General features: G+C 45.0%; 4 non-coding genes across 4 annotated transcripts; 1 reads left to right on the plus strand and 3 right to left on the minus strand.

Annotated features, from left to right (window-relative positions):
• Window positions 1-1,044: 1,044 nt before the first annotated feature.
• On the minus strand, window positions 1,045-1,119 carry Trnas-cga. The gene has a single exon. It is a non-coding gene; the product is annotated as a tRNA-Ser (tRNA).
• Window positions 1,120-1,345: 226 nt separating this feature from the next.
• Trnas-cga lies at window positions 1,346-1,420 on the minus strand. Its single transcript has one exon. It is a non-coding gene; the product is annotated as a tRNA-Ser (tRNA).
• Window positions 1,421-1,646: 226 nt separating this feature from the next.
• On the minus strand, window positions 1,647-1,721 carry Trnas-cga. The gene has a single exon. It is a non-coding gene; the product is annotated as a tRNA-Ser (tRNA).
• Window positions 1,722-8,716: 6,995 nt separating this feature from the next.
• Trnat-cgu lies at window positions 8,717-8,791 on the plus strand. The gene has a single exon. It is a non-coding gene; the product is annotated as a tRNA-Thr (tRNA).
• The last annotated feature ends 9,722 nt before the right edge of the window (window positions 8,792-18,513 follow it).

Consider the following 18,513-nt stretch of genomic DNA (forward strand, 5'->3'; position numbering starts at 1 on the left):
GAGCGCTCTAGGGAAAAGAAAATAAGATTATACAACGCTCGCAATCTAACGTTTCAGAGGTTCCAGAGTCTAGCGGAATCACAGAACAGGATCGCCATGTATAACGTTGTTGGTTTATTTTGTGTTGTTAGCGGTGCTGCTAGACAATAAAAGCGGGTTAAAAGCTGTGAGCTGTCTGGGCAAGTTAACCTTACATTACTGCGCAACTGTTTCACCAGGTATCCAGTCTAGCTTACCAAATTCCCAACCAGACTGACATTAATTATGATCTTTTAATAGTCATACGACAACCGGTGATATATATATAAAAAGAGAATTTAAATAAAAAGAAATAAATCAGTTTATATTTGGAAATTTATTTTAACATTGATCATTGAAATTTCAGCATATTAAACGTGAGTCATAACTAAGCTGGTGCCTTATTTAGGACTGTGAAAATCTGAGTTTGTAATCTTACGGAACACATCAAATATGGAGCCAAGATTGGGAGACTGCATACAACACTGCATTCATAAAATAACACACAAGGAACGTTGAAACATATGCAAGAGAAAATTAACCACTACCAACCGATTCAATTTTCACCCAAAGAAGTTACGTTCGTAGCACAATCCTGTCCGTCATGTAATTACCACACAGTGGTATACTAAATTCATATTAACTCCTTGTGAAATCTTCCCGAAAAGAATAGCTGAGGGCTACTTTGATGATTACACCACATGCTTCACATGGTCAACTTGGTTTACACAAAGAGTGTAACTCCACAATAACTTTGATAATTAAAATAAATTAGATCGAAAAGCAATTTACAAAAGAAAAATCTCGAACTGGTTACTATCGTCTTACTATTAACCTGATAGGTCAAACAATTGTATAAGCACGTGGTACTGGTTTCACAAAGTACACCCCACGTGGGTTGAACATAAAGAAAAGTTGCTATATTGAAAAATATTGTCAAGACGAGACGTTATAATCTCTCGCACATTCGCATTTAAGATTGATGAACTTAGTTAGAGTTGAAACTTCCTGGCAGATTAAAACTGTGTGCCCGACCGAGACTCGAACTCGGGACCTTTGCCTTTCGCGGGCAAGTGCTCTACCAACTGAGCTACCGAAGCACTACTCACGTCCGGTACTCACAGCTTTACTTCTGCCAGTACCTCGTCTCCTACCTTCCAAACTTTACAGAAGCTCTCCTGCGAACCATGCAGAACTAGCACTCCTGAGAGAAAGGATATTGCGGAGACATGGCTTAGCCACAGCCTGGGGGATGTTTCCAGAATGAGATTTTCACTCTGCAGCGGAGTGTGCGCTGATATGAAACTTCCTGGCAGATTAAAACTGTGTGCCCGACCGAGACTCGAACTCGGGACCTTTGCCTTTCGCGGGCAAGTGCTCTACCAACTGAGCTACCGAAGCACGAGTCACGTCCGGTACTCACAGCTTTACTTCTGCCAGTACCTCGTCTCCTACCTTCCAAACTTTACAGAAGCTCTCCTGCGAACCATGCAGAACTAGCACTCCTGAAAGAAAGGATATTGCGGAGACATGGCTTAGCCACAGCCTGGGGGATGTTTCCAGAATGAGATTTTCGCTCTGCAGCGGAGTGTGCGCTGATATGAAACTTCCTGGCAGATTAAAACTGTGTGCCCGACCGAGACTCGAACTCGGGACCTTTGCCTTTCGCGGGCAAGTGCTCTACCAACTGAGCTACCGAAGCACGACTCACGTCCGGTACTCACAGCTTTACTTCTGCCAGTACCTCGTCTCCTACCTTCCAAACTTTACAGAAGCTCTCCTGCGAAACATGCAGAACTAGTACTCCTGAAAGAAAGGATATTGCGGAGACATGGCTTAGCCACAGCCTGGGGGATGTTTCCAGAATGAGATTTTCACTCTGCTGCGGAGTGTGCGCTGATATGAAACTTCCTGGCAGATTAAAACTGTGTGCCCGACCGAGACTCGAACTCGGGACCTTTGCCTTTCGCGGGCAAGTGCTCTACCAACTTTTTTTTTTTTTTTTTTTTTTTAAACGGGCCTCCCAACTCCCCTTATAGCCCGGCCTTGCGGTCTCCATAATTGCCGTCGTTGGCGAGCTTCTGTGGCTGTACAATTAGTTGATGACAATGAACGTGGGTGTTCCCCCGTTGATCCAGATATTCCTGCGTAAGAGCAAGTAGTTCCTCCGGATGGTCCAATACGTGGAAACATACATGCGAAATGAAAAATGAATAAATCCCTCCAAATTAATGCAACGGAATGTATGGGTATGCAGCGAACAGCACACATACGGGGGAAAAAAAAGGGAAAAGAGAAAAAAGAAAAAACATCCCTAGAAAAACTAGTAAAAACAAGAACCTTAACTTCAAATTTAAAGTAATTCGACCCGTGCGTCATGGAAAGCCGTACCTGGAAAGCACCACATCAACCAACTTGAAACTGAAAACGCCGATTGACCTCCTGGGTCATTTCCACACAGCAGTAAAAAAAAGGGGATGTAAAGACACAACGAGAGCACATAAAGAAAGGAACAATTGGTAAAAGTATGCCCCATGTGAGGCTCGAACTCACAACCCCGGCATTGCTCACGGCTACTGCCTTATAAGTACCGTGCGCTAACCAATTGCGCCACTTTTTTTTTTTTTTATGAAAAACGAAACCCGTAACCTTCTATGAAAATAAATTGGAATGGTGAAAAAGACAACGAAAAGATTTCGCCCTTGGGCATAGTAGAAGTGCTGCTCGAAGAATAAACGTAACATAAACACAGCTTCGTATCTCACTCAATGAAAGTTCCTGTAGCCAGTGTCCAGCGAGTCAGTGAAAGCCGCAGTGTGAGGGGGAGTCCGAACGCGACACAGAAGCAGTGGGGCCTCGTCGCGGCACTACTGGTGTCCCGCGGCCCGGCCTCACCCCTTCACACTCAGTTGACCTATCCGATACCCATGCGATGAAACGCTATTGTAAGCATATTGCCGAAGAGTTTCCCATGATTCGGGTACGTACATGTTTTGGCGAATTCGATATCCATAAACATCTTGAATTCCAAATAATTGTCACCGCCAAAATTATTAAAGACGTAGCTGGAATAGGTACCCAGCAACCACAAAACTGCATTGTTTTTCGTCTGCGGATAAAAATGCACATCAGGACGAGACAGTAGTGCTGACGAAACATTGGCGGTTGTAGTCCTGGTAATAAGAGCTATTTTTTGTCGAAGCCAAACCCAGTTCTGGAGACGGTCCCCGCAGGTGTAACGGTGGATAACTGTATCCGTCAGTTGGCAGCGACGACAGAGAGGGGTGTCACTGAGCCCGATTTTATGTAACCTCTCGTTCGTGCTAACCACATCATTGATGGCTTTGTACCAGGCAGTGCGAGCATCGGAACTGAGGACACGGGAACTGACATTGCGCCATACAATATCCCAGTTCATGCCACCGAGCTTCGTTGCCAAAGGATTCGTTCCTTCGTGTTGTCTCCAGTCCGCTATTATGGCTTGTGCAGTTAAACGTTGAGAGTTTATGACCTCTTTACTGATGTAGCTCCGTGAGAGGTAATAATCTCTGATATGTTTTAGCCGATAACTGATGGGCTGAATATTCAGCGGTGGGTCAAGACTTTGCGGCCTGACGGCAGTGAATAATTGCGCTGTAATGCCGGAAGGATCATTGTTAATTATAGCGGTCGTCCTTGTAACATAAAGAGCCATCGCTTTCACCTTGATATCTACTAATCCCATCCCTCCATTCTGGGGGTGGAGTGTCGCAGTTTTGGCAGACACGCGAAAAATTTCCCCTCTCCAAATAAAATTGGTCACCTTCGACATAATTTGCTTAGCAATGACTGCAGGCAGTGGCAGGAGCTGCGCCGTGTAGAAGGCTTTGGATAAAATACAGGAGTTGACCAGATGAATCCGATCAAATTGATTGAGGCTTCTGTGGGAATTGTCAATGAGAGCACCGTTAAGTTTACGCACTATTTCCCTCCAGTTTGCCGCCGCCATCTGTAAAGAGGACGCCGTCAATATGATGCCGAGAGCCTTGTGGACGCTGACTTCCTGAGCGTAGCCAACTCGCAAATGCTGGAGGCCGCAGAGGTTAATAAATTTACTTTTCTTGTCATTCAATTTAGCCCCCGACGCCAAACAGTATTGCTGGAGGTGAGCCGCTATAGTGGTGACATCATTCTCATTGCGGACAACCACACCCACATCGTCGGCATAGGCGCCTACGACAGTTTTTTCTCCTGAAAGTGTTAGCCCTGTGAGTTTCGCCTGCAGTTGGAGTAACAGAGGTTCGAGTGAAAGAACAAAAAGTAACATGGACAAAGGGCTGCCTTGTGGAATCCCTCTGTTGATTTGAATCGGTTGGGTTAGTTGCGAGTTGACAGAAAGTCTTGCGTTGATCCCCAGTGCCATGTTTGTGATCATGTCAATCGCGTTCTGCAAGAAACCGAATCTTTTCATGGTTTCAAGGAGGTACTCGTGAGCGACGAGGTCAAAGGCTTTAAAAAAGTCCAGAAAGATCAGCCCACACTTCACGTTACTGGCGTTCGTTAAGGCAATGATATCCCGATAAAAAGCTGCCGTTTGCAATACAGTTCTCCCGAAGGCACATGTCTGCTGACGTCCAATGAATTTTGCAGTGAGGGGCATCACTCGCGTGTTGATTGCACGGGCGACTATTTTATAATCGGAGTTTAACAATGAAATGGGGCGGAAGTTGGCGATATTTTTGGTACCTCTGCTTTTAGGGATAAGCACAATTGTGCATTCCTTAAAGGCAAGTGGTATAGGCTTCCCTTGAAAAACATCGTTCACTAATTGGGTGATTTTGCCCCCGATGATGTGCCAATACCTCCTGTAAAATTCAATGGGTAATCCGTCAGGACCAGGGGACTTCCTGATCGGCGAGTGGCAGACAATCTCCAAAACATCTTTATTACTAAATTCCAAAGAAATGGTGTCATTGTCGTCTCTAGTTATAGTAGAGGAAATGGCACTAAACAGTTCGTCATAGCAGTCGTCATGAGTAGCCGCTGACGTGTAGGTGTCAACAAAATAGTCGTGTAGTGCCTTGATAATCTCTCGCTGGGTGTCGACAGTCGTGCCATCACCGAGTTTCGGGGCCTCAATAAAAGTCCTCCTTCTGTTCTTAGCATGTTTGACAAGGTGGTATAGAGCGGCTGTTTCATCGTCCCTGACCGACTTCACTTTAGATTTGATCTTAAGACCTTCCAGTTGCATCCTCTTAAGATTGATTAATGTCGCCTTTACTTTTCGAATGTCGTCTATTCTGGTGTCCGCGGCGTCGGCTGTATCACAGAGGTCGCCTAAGACAGTGTAGTAGAACTCCATCGTCTTCTTTATCGCGGCTGCTCTTTCAATACCGAAGAATTTAACAACTTTTCGCAGTTTGGGTTTTGCATGCTGAGTCCACCACGCTATGGTGCTACGAAAGTTTGTGGTAGTGCGCAAGCACTGCTCCCAAGCGCGTCGCACCGCCGCCTCTAGGTCAGCATCCGTTAATAAGGAGACGTTCAAGTTCCATTGATTTTTATACCAACGCGTTGGTTGTGGCAGCAAATTCAGGCACGCAACGACACCACTGTGATCAGAGAAGCTGGAGGGTATTGTTTCAATTCGTAGCAAGACTTTCTCTAAAACGTCGGAAACATAAATCCTGTCAATTCTGCTGCAGGAATTCGCGACGATGTGTGTGAATCGTACCAAGGTCGGGTACCTAATTTCCCACGCGTCTTTCAGTTTGAGGTCGGTCACGAGACGCTTTAATTCAGGCGAATAATTAAAATTCGGGGACTGATCTTTCTGGGATAATACACAATTAAAATCACCTCCAATGATAACACGTTCGGGATTTTTCCGTAACAAATAGATGATTTGTTCCTTAAAAAAGTTTGCTCGTTCCGCTCTATAGGTACTGCCAGAAGGCGCGTACAAGTTAATGATGGTGACGCCAAAAACGGTGACACCCACACCTCTACCGGAATCTAACTTGTCAACCTGAGTGACGGGAATGCCTTCTCGAAGTAAGATGGCAGTCCCCACGTTCGAGTCGGGGGAAAAATTTATAATAGCAACAAAACCAGTAACAGTTAAGTGTGGCATGGCCACCTCCTGCAAAAGAGCGATATCTGTTCCCGACTCATAGAGATATTGTTTTAAGGCACTCAGTTTCACCTCCGACCGGATTTTATTAATATTTAATGTCGTGATCGTATAGGCTTGCGACATAATGACAGTACGTTGGAGAGGCGGAAGGAGCAAATATCTCTAAAGGGCAACATCGTCATGCCATTCCATATTTGTGGCCGGGAAATTCGTGTCGGTGACGTCACTGAGTTGTATTCTTGCGTCTTTGTTCTTACTCTTTTTACGCACAGCATTTACATTAGGTTGCACTCGGATCCTGGGGCGGACACTGTGGAGCACCTCCGCAGCCGGCGGCGTGGGAGGGTCGTGGGTGATGTCAAGCTGCTCTCCCGGCACATCCCTCGAAGGGATCGCACGCGGCGACACCGCCGGCGAGCGAGCAGCTGAACTATCACTCGCACTATCAGCCTGTTTGGCAACATTCTCTGCCCGCAACGGTTTGTTGTCACCGACAGACCCGGACAGCTGTGTTTGTATTATTTCCTGGAGTTGTTGACATTCCCCTTGTTGTGAGTCCTGAACCGAAGCGGCTGCCACGTGATGTGTACCGTCGGCGCTCAGAGGTGTTTGTATACCACCATCACAGGCCTCAGTGTGTGTACTTCCTGCAGGAATGTGAGCCACACGTACAGGTTGGTCGGCCGGAGTTGGCTGTCGCGGAAGTTCTAAGGCACTAGCCAGCAGCAACTGCTTAACTTCCACGGAAGTATCGGCACTTGAAATTGTGGGAGGAGAAGCGTCCACAATAGCCTCACCGATCGGAGCTTTCGCTTCCGAGCCGGATTCCCGATCGTCCTTTTTCGCGGTCTCATGTGCACTAGAGGTGTCGGTATCAGAGCCACTGCTGTCACAAGTTCTGCGCCTCTTATTGGTCGCGGCATCGAGTTTTGCAGGGGGCAACGCACCTTTGTCTCTCCGAACCAGAACCGGAAACTCATCAGAACGAATTTCTTGTTGCTGTTCCGAAGGCATTTCAGAACTAGGGAGCCCAATTTCTGTCATCGGCTTGGCTGCCACTACATCCGCCAAAGTAAGCCTTTTACGCTGCTGGAGGGAATTCTTTAACACAAACATGCGCCTGGGGCAGTCTTGACGCAAGTGACCACTCTCATTACATATATGACAGGTCGGTATTTGGCCAATGTAAGTAACGTGAGCCTTATAGTCACAAACAAGTATATGGGATGGAATATTCTGCTTGACATGCATTTCTACAGATCGAACGCCACTGTAACATTGCAACCTATGTTGACTTGACCACCGTTCATGTCGAATCTGTTTAACGTCACCGAATTTGGACAGTACCTCCTTTAGATAACAATTTTCTACTTCAGGGGGTAAGTTAAAAATACGCACGTTCGTGTAGTCTACATCGGCATTGGAAATGAGCACTGTACCTACAGAGTCATCCCGGTGTCGGAAAATAGCACTTCCTCCGTGCTTCGTCATGATCTTCTCCAGTAATACAGGATTCAGTAATTTAACAAAGAAACAATACTGCTCGGTATCATAATAGGCGGTGTGCACTTGGTCAGATGTAATCCCAATACCATCAACGATCCAGTCATGTATCTCCAGTGAACTCGGTTGCACAGATCGGGTGGACTTGTCGAAATCAAAACGGAGTGTACACTTTCGCGGAAATAACCTGGACATTGCAGCAGATAGCGAGCGGTTAACCCGCTACAATAAGACCGCAACAAAAATACAAATGGAAAACGATATAAACTGCAGAATAACACAACACTTGCAAACAGAAATATGAGTTGAAAACACGCCTTGTGAACACGCGGTGGAGCGGAGCTCTGACACGTCCGACCAGCACGGTGTCGCAAGCGCGACTGTGAGCTACCGAACCACGACTCACGTCCGGTACTCACAGCTTTACTTCTGCCAGTACCTCGTCTCCTACCTTCCAAACTTTACAGAAGCTCTCCTGCGAAACATGCAGAACTAGCACTCCTGAAAGAAAGGATATTGCGGAGACATGGCTTAGCCAAAGCCTGGGGGATGTTTCCAGAATGAGATTTTCACTCTGCAGCGGAGTGTGCGCTAATATGAAACTTCCTGGCAGATTAAAACTGTGTGCCCGACCGAGACTCGAACTCGGGACCTTTGCCTTTCGCGGGCAAGTGCTCTACCAACCGAGCTACCGAAGCTCAGGAGAGCTTCTGTAAAGTTTGGAAGGTAGGAGACGAGGTACTGGCAGAAGTAAAGCTGTGAGTACCGGACGTGAGTCGTGCTTCGGTAGCTCAGTTGGTAGAGCACTTGCCCGCGGAAGGCAAATTTCCCGAGTTCGAGTCTCGGTCGGGCACACAGTTTTAATCTGCCAGGAAGTTTCATATCAGCGCACACTCCGCTGCAGAGTGAAAATCTCATTCTGGAAACATCCCCCAGGCTGTGGCTAAGCCATGTCTCCGCAATATCCTTTCTTTCAGGAGTGCTAGTTCTGCATGGTTCGCAGGAGAGCTTCTGTAAAGTTTGGAAGGTAGGAGACGAGGTACTGGCAGAAGTAAAGCTGTGAGTACCGGACGTGAGTCGTGCTTCGGTAGCTCAGTTGGTAGAGCACTTGCCCGCGTAAGGCAAAGGTCCCGAGTTCGAGTCTCGGTCGGGCACACAGTTTTAATCTGCCAGGAAGTTTCATATCAGCGCACACTCCGCTGCAGCGTGAAAATCTCATTCTTAGTTAGAGTTACTGATCAACACGTGGTTCCACTTTACTCACAAAGTAGTGACAAAGCAACTACCGGAATATATTCTGAACTTCACACGAGAATTACACTGCGCTGCAATTTAAGATAACATTAGATATTTTAGAGCTAAACGTGAAATAAAGGTGATTAAATTTTCAGTTAGGCTGAACTTAAGAAATCCATTGTCCTACGGACTTAGCAGACACGCGCTTAGCCGGAGATCTTACCACTTCAGACGCTCGCCGCGGACCGACTGACTTGGTCCCTTTCTGAGGGTGCCTCACAAATACAAACGGAAGTGGCCAAAGGGGCAGCTTCCTATACCAACATGACAAGAGACGGACAGGACCATACTAACGATAGAAACCTCTCTGCTTTTAGAAAGCGTAGCTACCTGTTCCGACGTTGGTCCTGCTGTTCTCTAGCAGACAGGCTTGTCTGCTACCCTCAAGCATGCAACTAGAAATACATTTGCTCATTCATCCTCTCACACAAAAGGGAAGGGGGATGACAGTATCTTATCATATAAAGTATATAAAAGAAAGCTGATGTAGGTTCCGTATGAGACTGTGTGACATGAATTACATATAAACTGTGTTTTAAAGTGTAGTAGTGTGACAGATCGTTCTTGTTTATGTGTAAAAGTAACACGTTCCACTACTCAGTCTCCTCCCAGATAGTCAGAAACGCCACAGTAAATTTAGAAGAGGAATTTATGCCGTAAATGACAACAGATTTAAGAAATTAAACATGAAAGGAATCCAACAGGGACCTTTCAAGTGTTCATATTGACTTGTTCTAGTGAGACAAGCGAAAGAGGCCTCTGTCAGAGACATCCAAAGTTTAAGAAAGAGTATAATGCCCTTTTTCGCTTCCTGATTTTCACGGCAATGATTTCTGTACAGAGACCATCAGTTGATAAATGGAGGATGAACAGATGCAGTAAGCACTGACGAAACACCACTCAGATCAGACCCCCGCAACGGGCAAAGAATCTGCGCTTCTGTTAGACCAGCAGCAAAGTTTTCCCGTAAGAAAATGCCCAAAAAGCAGTGATAGAGCAAACATACAACCGTGTCCGTTCACAGCTGAAGTTATGCAGCTAACATCTAATCCGTGCAAACCATGCCAGCATAAAATTAACTCAATATTATTGCACATAGGTGAGACTGATAATAATTGTCAATTCTAAACAACCATAACCCGCACACCGTCAAAACAGATCTGATTTATTTAATTACGAGCTACTGACCTAGAGATGCCATAGTGATTTTGTGTTGACAAAACTCAATTATCTGTGCAGCGAACTATTGGCGCCGAGTGTCAGCTTAAACAAAATAGCCACGCGGGGTAGCCGTGCGGCCTAAGGCTCCTTGCCAAGGTTCACGCGGCTCCCTCCGTCGGAGGTTCGAGGCCTCCCTCGGACATGCGTGTGTGTGTTGTCGTTAGCGTAAGTCAGATTAAGTAGTGTGTAGGCCTAGGGAACGATGACCTTAGCAATTTGGTCCCACAGGAGCTTACCACAAATTTCCAAAATAAACAAAATACACACATCGCACAGAACGTGCACGATTGTTGCTCGTTCGTTGGAAGCAAGAGCTCAGTCCGGAAAAAAAAAGAAAAAGAAAATCGAATTCGCACGTTCGAGTGGACTCAAATGGAATGGACTACAGCAGTAAGAGTGAGCCACATAAAGGGTCTCCATTGAAGAGCTCACTGATTTTAAAATTGAATAACGAGAAAATAAAGATAAATAGAAGAATGCGTGAAATCAGTAAGAATTTTATACGAAACTTTTGAAGCAGTAGCGCCAGAAGCTCGTAACTTCTGCACTGTAAAAGCAATCTCTCTCCCTATTCTCTTAATCCGTTCCCATTCTTCGTGACCGCATGAACCAAAGCACGCCGATTTCTTCAGTCCTGCACTTTTTCCCGTAGGCTTTCCAGGTTGGAACTCATGACTACTAAGATGCCATCGATCCATCTCACCCTCTGACTTCTTCTTCTTGTAGTGCCTATCGCAATACATAGTGTCAAGATAAAAAGTATTCACAATGGAGATGGGCAACAAATCCATAAACTACTTAGAGCTCACCATTGACATCAGTAAACATACACATTGTTTAAAAATTTATAGAAAGACTACAACTACCGACACAGTGACACCTTCTTGCTCACAACACCCCACAGCTCATAAACATGCAGCTTTCCACACAATGACACACCGTCTCATATCTGTCCCTATGTCCACAGATGGTTCTGAAGCAGAGTTAGATACGATAAAAAAATTATTGGCTCAGTCAGTGGCTAAAACGCAATCCTGATTGACCACATCAGGAAACAAAAACAGAAAATTACACCCCTCCTCCATGCCTTATCTGCCTCGCCATCCACTGTCTGCAGGAAATGGTGTACTTCACTGTATCTACGAGAGTTGTCACAGACTGTAGCCAAAGCAGTGAAAGCCTACAAGTATAGGCTCTCCTACTATATTAAGAACACCACAGCCCATTGTATTTTCAATAGCAAAGACGAGATCTAGTTATTAGCGAACAATGAAGTATACAAAATTACATGTACTGATGTAAACAGTTTTACATTGGTCAGTCAGCCAGAGACGTAGCAACTAGGCCAGCTGAACATGAACGCAGCTGGGGGTTGCAGAATTCTGTCTCTGTACTGAGTAAGAGCCACATGTACTAGCCGGAGTACCACGTCCGTCACTTAACAAACAAAGGCCAGGAAGTCAGCCTGCTGGAAGCCCTGGAAATTAACAAACATCTGGCTCACGGTCCAGATCTAATCTTAAATGACCAGACACAGCTTAACACTTCCCCTCTCCTAAACTTCACATTATCGTCTCTGTTTTTCTTTTATTTCCACACTGTCTGTTCCTACATATTCCCCATTTTCATGTATTCATTCAGTTCTTTTATTTTATTAAAATTGTATATGTAATCCATACAGACTGTCGTTACAATTGTTAAGTCTTTCTTTTAACTGGTACTTGTATTACTTTCCATGTTTAATACCTGTTGAAGTTGTCTCACCGAGTACCGTTTTATATTTTATTTGGTTCATTTATTTAATGCAATCTGTTACAGAGGCACAGTTTTGAGTATAATGTTAATGTTTCTCCTGTTTGCTCCACTTATATTTGCGTATTATTCAACTTTTTACTTTTTAAAATGTAGTACCACCACACTCTCAAAGATAGCATTTACTGTATCCTGCCTAACACTTTTCCAATTTTCTGCATTTATTCATTTCTATTTATCTTATGGTTATCGTTGAAGTTCCTCATATATTATGTAGTTACAGTGATAATTCTTCCTTTTGATTGGTTTGTGTATGACTCTCCACGTTTTATACCTCCTCAGGCAACCTTATCAAGTGTTCATTTTATTTTAATTTATCGGTTTTGTTTATTGGTATAAACTGTTATGTAGGCATGCCGTTTCAGTTTTGTGTTAAAGTTTTTTCGTGTTTATTCCCTTTATTTTTATTTACAGCTCGATTTTTTACTTTTTACGTGGCATTATGACTACACTGTCAAAGATCTGTGTACGTTTCTGCTTTAATATAGATGTGTAACGTCTTTTCCAATGTCGTTTACAAACATTGTAACTTCTTTGGCGACAGTATTCAGTAAATGTCTGAAGACGGCTTTCTGAGGCGAAAACCGTTTAACACAATAAAAGTAATACCATAGAACAAAAGCAAACTAGCGCTTTTCGTTTATTATCCAATAAACGTCAACGTTCGAGCCAGTAATTTTGCCACTAAAATTTTAGTGAAAGATTTTTATACAATTTTTTAACTGTCTAACAAGTCAAAATATTCTTAGAATTGAAATTAATTCACCATTTTCTATAAAATAACGCCTTTAGCGTGGAAAAATGTGGGCACTGTCTTACAGTTATCCATAGTTGAAGAGAGCTACCTAACATTATACAAGTGTATATTCTGTCCACACTTCGTTTCGACCGTCCAGCGACGATGCATCCCCATAGACAATAGCGCCGTCAGGGGACAATCTCACAATGTTACAGATTCTATGTGATAAACCGATCTACACTGATCAAGAGTATCCAGACACAGCTATGTAATTGCGGAACTGACCATCAGATGTCATGAGAGCAAGATTCGCAAGGGTAAAACGAGGAGAGGGTGTTTGCTGACAGTAGAGAAGCAGCAGACACCACAATGAGTCTATCAGGAGACTTCAGTGATTTCGAATGAAGACAATTTGATGTCACCTGAGAAACAATTTCATCAGTGAAATTTGAACCCATCTAAAACTGTCGAAGTCGACCGCTGATGACGTGATTGTCAAGTAGAAACGCGAAGGGACAAAAATGGTTCAAATGGCTCTAAGCACTATGGGATGTAATATCTGAGGTCATCAGTCCCCTAGACTTAGAACTATTTAAACCTAACTAACCTAAGGACATCACACACATCCATGCCCGAGGCATGCGGCGTAGCGGCCGCGCGGTTCCGGACTGAACCGTCTAAAACCGCTCGGCCACAGCGGCCGGCCGCGAAGGGACACCCACACCTAAACCAAGATAAGGTAGACCTTAGTGACGACCCGAACTACTGACCGTAGAGTGTTGTGGAGAATATTTCTAAACAGTCAGCAGAAGGAATCACTTGTGATTTCGAAAGCGTTCCTACAGTCCAATTAGCAAAATGACGTACGAAGGGAGACAATAGTCGAGTAGTTCCTCAGAAGCCTCAGTGCCAAATGATGCTTGAGGTAGTGTGAAGAGCACCCTGACTGTACAATGGATGACTGGAAACAAAGGATTTGGAGTGATGAATCAAGCTACACCGTGTGCTAACGCGACAGAAGAATTTAGGTTTTGCGAATACCTGGAGAATGTTACCCACCATCACGAGTAGTGCCAATAGTGAAGTACCGAGCAGGTGGTGTGATCATATGAGGCACTCAAGGAAACGCTAAAGACGGAAGGACATAAACACATTTTAAATCGTTGTGTAACGCCCACAGCAGAGGAACAGCTCGCCGGCCGTTGTGGTCGAGCGGTTCTAGGCGCTTCAGTCTGGAACCGCGCTGCTGCGACGGTCGCAGGTTCGAATCCTGCCTCGGGCATGGATGTGTATGTTGTCATTAGGTTAGTTAGGTTTACGTAGTTCTAAGTTCTAGGGGACTGATGTCCTCAGATGTTAAGTCCCATAGTGCTCAGAGCCATGTGAAGCATTTTTTGGAACAGATTGGAGACAGGGATTATTGGCGCCACCATTACAGTGCACCCTTTCCTAAAGCAATAACTCTGAGGCAATGGTCTGCAGACAGTGTCATTCCTGAAATACAGTGGTCTGCCCACAGCCCCGACCTGAACCCAATAGACCAACTCTGGATGAGTTAGAACGTGGCCTTCGCTACAGACTCCTGCGTCCAACATTACTACCTTCCCCAGGTTCGACTCTACAGGAAGAACGGGCTTCCGTGTCTCCAGCAGATTTCAAAAAGTCGTAAATGCGAAGGGTGGCCACGCCCCATATTAATGACCACTAATAGATGTCACGATAATTTCGAAGAACTATTGTATATTGAGAACATTAGAGATCCTATTATGTGCTAACGGAATTGCCGCAATAACAGTGGTTACTATCCAGTCACCGAAGTTAAGCGCTGTCGGACTTGGATGGATGACAGTTCGGGCCTGCCTAGAGCTGTCGGAAACTGGGGTGCACTGAGCCCTTGTGGGGCCAGTTGAGGAGCTGCTTGAATGAGAAGTCGAGGCCAGGTCACGAAAACTGACAACGACCATGAGAGCGGTGTGCTGACCAAATGCCCCTCTGCAGCCGCTTCCAGTTGTACCTTTGCGCTGAGGGTGACATGGCGGTCGGTCGGTACCATTGAGCTGTCAAGGCTTGTTGGGACGTATTTTCAGTTTTAGAGAGCCTATTACACTTTTTTTGGACACACCCAAGGTGTCCTTGTTGCTGTGAAATATTTGCCGTCCAGTATAACACGGAAGAGTCCTGTTTGACAAAAAAATCAGCTGTTCACTCAAAATATTCCCCCCATGCTGAGGCAGCCGCTTCCAGTTGTGCCTTTGCGCTGAGGGTGACATGGCGGTCGGTCGGTACCATTGAGCTTTCAAGCCTTGTTCGGATGTATTTTCACATTTAGAGACCCTGTTACACTTTTTTGGGACACACCCAAGGTGCCTTTGTTGCTGTGAAATATTTGCCGTCCAGTGTAACACAGAAGAGTCCCGATTGAAAAAAAAATCAGCTGTTCAATGAAAATATTCCCCCCATGCTGAGGCAGCAGACGAACCAGCAAGCACCATCGCTGTCTGGTATCTGCTGGCTGGTGATTCGCAGCTCGTGGTTGGTGGTTGGCGTTTGGGAGCAGCTACGCTTCTGAGGACTTCTGGAGGCAGCAGCTCACAATCGGCCCGGGCAGAGTGGCGCGGGGGCGGCAGTGGGGGCGGAGGCGGAAGCAGGAACGGGGGCGTGCAGACCGCGGATCGCGAATTCTCCGAAGCCGGCGACGCGACGAGTGCGGCGCTGGTAATTAGCCAACTCTGAGCCATCCAATTAGCACGAGTGGCCGCGCAGCACTCGACGTGTGTTGCGCCGTCTGCGTGGCGCCTGTGTGTGCGTGACTCCTGGCTGCGTGTGTTTTCCGCAGAGCATTCCGGCGGTCCGCCCCCTCACCGGCTGGGATCCGGCACAAAGTGGAATTGTGTGAAAGGCCGCAGCCTGTGGAGCACACAGCGCCTTTCTGGGAGGGCGGAGGACGGCGCGGCCCGGCCCGCCGCTCTGCGGAATCCTATTAGTGGTTCGTCCGACTGCCGCGAGGGCGCGCGAGGAAGTCGCTTTGACGTTCCCGCGGCCACCGCGCCCTCGACTTGCCCGCCTTTGTCCGCACAGCGACCTGAGCTCCACGCGCCACAGCTCGTCTCCGATAATTGCGATCTCGTGTAGCTCGCAAAACTTGGCACAAAACATTTCAAACGCTGTAAAATATCCGTCTGAATTCATTTTCTCTCGATTTGTTCTTCCGATACCTCCTTTACCAACACACTGCGATTAACCAAAATTTTAACTATCGCAGTTGCTAATGAATTTTATGGATTATATCGCTCTTTCAAATTCTGAAGGTGGCAGGGGTAAAATACAGGGAGCCAAAGCCTATTTACAACTTGTACAGAAACCAGATGGCACTTACGAGAGTCGAGGGGCACGAAATGGAAGCAGTGGTTGGGAACGGAGTGAGACAGGGTTGTAGCCTCTCCCCGACGTTATTCAATCTGTATATTGAGCAAGCAGTGAAGGAAACAAAAGAAAAATTCGGAGTAGGTATTAAAATCCATGGAGAATTAATAAAAACTTTGAGGTTTGCCGATGACATTGTAATTCTGTCAGAGGCAGCAAAGGACTTGGAAGAGCAGTTGAACAGAATGGACAGTGTCTTGAAAGGAGGATATAAGATAAACATCAACAAACGCAAAACGAGGATAATGGAATGTAGTCGAATTAAGTCGGGTGATGCTGAGGGAATTAGATTAGAAAATGAGAAACTTACAGTAGAAAAGGAGCAAAATAACTGATGATGGTCGAAGTAGCGAAGATATAAAAAGTAGACTGACAATGGCAAGGAAAGCGTTTCTGAAGAAGAGAAATTTGTTAACATCTAGTATAGATTTAAGTGTCAAGAAGTCATTTCTGAAAGTGTTTGTATGGAGTGTAGCCATGTATGGAAGTGAAACATGGACGATAAATAGTTTGGACAAGAGAAAAATAGAAGCTTTAGAAATGTGGTGCTACAGAAGAATGCTTAAGATTAGATTGGTAGATCACATAACTAATGAGGAGGTATTGAATAGGATTGGGGAGAAGAGAAGTTTGTGGCACAACTTGACTAGAAGAAGGGATCGGTTGGTAGGACATGTTCTGAGGCATCAAGGGATCACCAATTTAGTATCGGAGGGCAGCGTGGAGGGTAAAAGTCGTAGAGGGACACAAAGAGATGAATATACTAAGCAGATTCAGAAGGATGTAGATTCAGTAGGTACCGGGAGATGAAGAAGCTTGCACAGGATAGAGTAGCATAGAGAGCTGCATCAAACCAGTCTCAGGACTAAAGACCACAACAACAACATCGTCACGATTCCTTAGATTTTTCACTCTTTGATGTTTTGTCCACAGCTGATCTAGGCACCTTCAGTGGTGCTCACTCTTCCGTTGTGTCTTGGCAACTGACGGGTAGGACCTTCGACCATAGATACTAGTAGACTGGCCTTGCTGTGCAGAAGCTATAGAGCTGGTGTGGCTCCAACATAAACCACGTGAGTGTTGGCAAAACGTGGCGGGATTTCAAATCAGCGGTCTGCCATCCTATGTTTGTATTGAATTTTACCCACATTTCTCAATCGACTGCCAAACGCTTCCAACAAAATTACTTTTTTATTTGCGAAAAATTATGTAAGAACTACATTTGACCTGGATTTGTTCACAGTACCATTTATAAAATCTAACGAATACATCGAACGCCCCTCTGGTGGGCAGCGGGACGAAATTACTATAAACTATCAATTAAAGTAAAATGTCGTTAAAATTCTTTTAAACAGTACGAGTGGGCTCGTGTCAAAACTTTAAATATTGGATTCGCCGCGTTTTGAGCTCTAGTCACTTATAAAAGAAAATGGGACATGGGAATTATGTCAACTATATGTGCCAAAATTGTCGACTTTAGGAGCAGGTACATTTTAGAGTATCAATTTTAGGTGCACTTCAAAGGTTCATTTCCTACTATTTTTTCACAAGTTTAAACAATCAGTTAAAAAAATGATATTTTAGATGAAAGATGCGACTTTGAAGTTTCAGAAAATAATTTTGGAGCCTACATTTATTTACTAGTATTAGAAGGTAGAAAAAAATTCTCTTCATGTGTCGACAATGGGTGCTCTTACCTTATTATAATCTCATTTGTATATACAAAAAGGTGCTTATGTGCAGATGGCTTAAAGTTTTTCCGTTTCAGGGCCTGTATCCAAAACTGCCTTCGGTTTTCATCCTTAGGGAACCTATGAGTAGGAACGAGAAACATACTTACTTCTGTAACCGAATTATCACAGATAATTTCCAAAATGTAATATGAGTCTGTCTTTACTGGCATTACTTTCAACACTTTAATTTACGTGATACCCTATTTCAAGTGTAAAAAACATATATAAGTAACTTCAGCAGATTTCAATAAACGCATCTGCACTATCACAGGAACACTTACACGTGAAATGTAATGCCATATCCCCCGACAAAACGCTGAGTACAGCCATAAGCGCAACACGAAACAACCATGTTTTGCCAACATTCACGTGACTTTAGCCCAGAGATGTTGGAGCCACGAAAATGACATCAGGGCCAGTCTATTATATTTATGGTCGAAGGGTAGGACGTAGTAATGTCTCTGCTGATCACATGTATACTTCTGCCACGCCCCTCTTCACAGTGTGCTGCCCTCCGTCGTACGATCTGTCAGCCTGCGAGACTAATTACCGCCATGAGAGTCTATGAAGATATGCAAGACATCTCTAGATGAAGGGTCAGGAATGAAAAACTTTCATGCTCCATGACCATACAATCCAGAAGATTCCCCAGC

Source organism: Schistocerca piceifrons, chromosome 9, assembly GCF_021461385.2.
Source record: "Schistocerca piceifrons isolate TAMUIC-IGC-003096 chromosome 9, iqSchPice1.1, whole genome shotgun sequence".
Taxonomy (NCBI): domain Eukaryota; kingdom Metazoa; phylum Arthropoda; class Insecta; order Orthoptera; family Acrididae; genus Schistocerca; species Schistocerca piceifrons.